The sequence below is a fragment of the Bos taurus genome, chromosome 23 (genome assembly GCF_002263795.3).
Source record: "Bos taurus isolate L1 Dominette 01449 registration number 42190680 breed Hereford chromosome 23, ARS-UCD2.0, whole genome shotgun sequence".
NCBI lineage: Eukaryota > Metazoa > Chordata > Mammalia > Artiodactyla > Bovidae > Bos > Bos taurus.
Window position 1 is genome coordinate 30255626 of NC_037350.1, and position 4461 is coordinate 30260086.

Genomic DNA, 4461 nt, shown 5'->3' on the forward strand with positions numbered 1-4461 from the left:
AGCTCAACATTCAGAAAACGAAGATCATGGCATCTGGTCCCATCACTTCATGGGAAATAGATGGGGAAAGAGTGGAAACAATGTCAGACTTTATTTTTCTGGGCTCCAAAATCACTGCAGATGGTGACTGCAGCTGTGAAATTAAAAGATGCTTACTCCTTGGAAGGAAAGTTATGACCAACCTAGATAGCATATTCAAAAGCAGAGACATTACTTTGCCAACAAAGGTTCGTCTAGTCAAGGCTATGGTTTTTCCTGTGGTCATGTATGGATGTGAGAGTTGGACTGTGAAGAAGGCTGAGCGCCGAAGGATTGATGCTTTTGAAGTGTGGTGTTGGAGAAGACTCTTGAGAGTCCCTTGGACTGCAAGGAGATCCAACCAGTCCATTCTGAAGGAGATCAGCCCTGGGATTTCTTTGGAAGGAATGATGCTAAAGCTGAAACTCCAGTACTTTGGCCACCTCATGCGAAGAGTTGACTCATTGGAAAAGACTCTGATGCTGGGAGGGATTGGGGGCAGGAGGAGAAGGGGACGACAGAGGATGAGATGGCTGGATGGCATCACTGACTCAATGGACGTGAGTCTGAGTGAACTCCGGGAGTTGGTGATGGACAGGGAGGCCTGGTGTGCTGCAGTTCATGGGGTCGCAAAGAGTCAGACACGACTGAGTGACTGATCTGATCTGATCTGATCTGATGCTGTCTAGGTTTGTCAGAGCTGAGTTATAGCTTGTATTTGTCATAGAGAGGAAGACCAGGTCATTATTAGAGAATTAGAATGTCCAGCCGCACCCTCCATCCAGGAAATGGAGGCCAGGAGAACGGATTCAATTACTCATAGTCACTGATTTAATCAATCATGCCTTTGTAGGAAAGCTCTGTAAAAAACTCTAAATGACAGAGTTTGAGAGCTTCCTGGTTGATAAACCCTCCGCATACCCCGCATACCTTGCTTTGCATTTCTTCCATTTGATTGTCCCTGAGTTATATCCTTTACAATATACTAGTAAATCTGAGTAAAGTGATTTCCCAAATTTTGAGAGTCATTCTAGTAAATTATCGAAAGTGAGGAGAGGGTCCAGGGAAACCCTGATATCAGTTCAGTTGCTCAATCATGTCTGATTCCTTGCGACTCCATGGATTGCAGCACGTCAGGCCTCCCTGTCCATCACCAACTCCCGGAGCTTACTCAAACTCATGTCCATTGAGTCAGTGATGCCATCCAACCATCTCATCTTCTGTCATCCCCTTCTCCTCCTGCCTTCAATCTTTCCCATCATCAGGGTCTTTTCCATTGAGTCAGCTCTTTGCATCAGGTGGCCAAAATATTGGAGTATCAGCTTCAGCGATAGTCCTTCCGATGAATATTCAGGAGTGATTTCCTTTAGGATTGACTGGTTGGATCTCTTTGCAGTCCAAGGGACTCTCAAGTCTTTTCCAACACAACAGTTCAAAAGCATCAATTCAAAAGCTTTCTTTATGGTCCAACTCTCACATCCAGACGTGACTACTGGAAAAACCACAGCTTTGACTAGACAGACCTTTGTTGGCAAAGCAATGTCTCTGCTTTTTAATAGGCTGTCTAGGTTGGTCATAGCTTTTCATCCAAGGAGTAAGCGTCTTTTCACTTCATGGCTGCAGTCACCATCTGCAGTGATTTTGGAGCCCAGAAAAATAAAGTCTGTCACTGTTTCCATTGTTTCCCCATCTATTTCCCATGAAGTAATGGGACCAGATGCCATGATCTTAGTTTTCTGAATGTTGAGCTTTAAGCCAACCTTTTAACTCTCTTCTTTCACTTTTATCAAGAGACTCTTTAGTTCCTTTTCACTTTCTGCCATAAGGATGGTATCATCTGCGTATCTGAGGTGATTGATATTTCTCCTGGCAATCTTGATTCCAGCTTGTGCTTCATCCAGCCTGGCATTTTGCATGATGTACTCTGCATAGAAGTTAAATCAGCAGGATGACAATATACAGGCTTGGTGTACTCCTTTCCCGATTTGAAGCCAGTCTGTTATTCCACGTCCAGTTCTAACTGTTGCTTCTTGATCTGCATACAGATTTCTCAGGAGACAGGTAAGGTGGTCTGATATTCCCATCTATTTAAGAATTTTCCACAGTATGCTGTTATCCACACAGTCAAAATCTTCAGCATAGTCAATAAAGCAGAAGTAGATGTTTTTCTGGAACTCTCTTGCTTTTTCCATGATCCAGCGGATGTTGGCATTGTTGATCTCTGGTTCCTCTGCCTTTTCTAAAACCAGCTTGAACATCTGGAAATTCATCATTCACATACTCCTGAAGCCTGGCTTGGAGAATTTTGAGCATTGCTTTGATAGCATGTGAGATGAAGGCAATTGTGTGGTAGTTTGAACATTTTTGGCATTGCCTTTCTTTGGGATTGGAATGAAAACTGACCTTTTCCTGTCCTGTGGCCACTGCTGAGTTTTCCAAATTTGCTGGCATATTGAGAGCAGCACTTTCACAGCATCATCTTTTAGGATTTGAAATAGCTCAACTGGAATTTCATTACCTCCACTAGCTTTGTTTGTAGTGATGCTTCCAAGGCCCACTTGACTTCTCATTCCAAGATGTCTGGCTCCAGGTGAGTGATCACACCATCATGGTTATCTGGGTCCTGAAGATCTTTTTTATATAGTTCTGTGTATTATTGCCACCTCTTCTTAATATCTTCTGCTTCTTTTAGGTCCATACCATTTCTGTCCTTTACTGTGCCCATCTTTGCATGAAATGTTCCCTTGGTATCTCTAATTTTTTTGAAGAGATCTCTAGTCTTTCCCATTCTATTGTTTTCCTCTATTTCTTTGCAATGATCACCGAGGAAGGCTTTCTTATCTCTCCTTGCTATTCTTTGGAACTCTGCATTCAGATGCTTATATTTTTCCTTTTCTTCTTTGCTTTTAGCTTCTCTTTTTCCCTGATTTATAGTTAACCAATTAGTAGATTGGACATCCCTGGTGGCTTAGATGGTAAAGCATCAGCCTACAATGTGGGAGACCCAGGTTTGATCCCTGGGTCGGGAAGATCCTCTGGAGAAGGAAATGGCAACCCACTTCAGTACTCTTGCCTGGAAAATCCCATGGACAGAGGAGCGTTGTAGGCTACAGTCCATTGGGTAGCAAAGAGTCAGACACGACTGATCGACTTCATTTTCACTTTCAATTAGTAGACATTAAGGGATTTGATTTAGGTCATACCTGAATGGTCTAGTGGTTTTCCCTACTTTCTTCAATTTAAGTCTGAATTTGGCAATAAGGAGTTCATGATCTGAGCCACAGTCAGCTCCCGGTCTTGTTATTGCTGACTGTACAGAGCTTCTCCATCTTTGGCTGCAAAGAATATAATCAATCTAATTTTGGTGTTGACCATCTGGTGATGTCCATGTGTAGAGTCTTCTCTTGTGTTGTTGGAAGAGGGTGTTTGCTATGACCAGTGTGTTCTCTTGGCAGAACTCTATTAGCTTTTGCCCTTCTTCATTCTGTATTCCAAGGCCAAATTTGCCTGTTACTCCAGGTGTTTCTTGACTTCCTACTTTTGCATTCCAGTCCCCTATAATAAAAAGGACATCTTTTGGAGGTGTTAGTTCTAAAAGGTCTTGTAGGTCTTCATAGAGCCATTCAACTTCAGCTTCTTCAGCGTTACTGGTTGGGGCATAGGCTTGGATCACTGTGATGTTGAATGGTTTGCCCTGGAAACAAACAGAGGTCATTCTGTCATTTTTGAGATTGCATCCGAGTACTGCATTTCGGACTCTTTTGTTGACCATGATGGCCACTCCATTTCTTCTGAGGGATTCCTGCCTGCAGTAGTAGATATAATGGTCATCTGAGTTAAATTCACCCATTCCAGTCCATTTTAGCTCGCTGAGTCCTAGAATGTCGACGTTCACTCTTGCCATCTCCTGTTTGACCAGTTCCAATTTGCCTTGTTTCACGGATCTAACATTCCAGGTTCCTATGCAATAATGCTCTTTACAGCATTGGACCTTGCTTCTATCACCAGTCACATCCACAACTGGGTATTGTTTTTGCTTTGGCTCCATCACTTCATTCTTCCTGGAGTTATTTCTCCACTGATCTCCTGTAGCACATTGGGCACCTACCGACCTGGGGAGTGCCTCTTTCAGTATGCTATCATTTTGCCTTTTCATACTGTTCATGGGGTGGTCAAGGATGGATCAAGACCATCCCCACGGAAAAGAAATGCAAAAAAGCAAAGTGGCTGTCTGAGGAGGCCTTACAAATAGCTGTGAAAAGAAGAGAAGCCAAAAGCAAAGGAGAAAAGGAAAGATATTCTCATGTGAATACAGAGCTCCAAAGAATAGCAAGGAGAGAAAAGAAAGCCTTCCTCAGTGGTCAATGCAAAGAAATAGAGGAAAACAACAGAATGGGAGACTAGAGATCTCTTCAAGAAAATCAGAGATACCAAGGGAACATT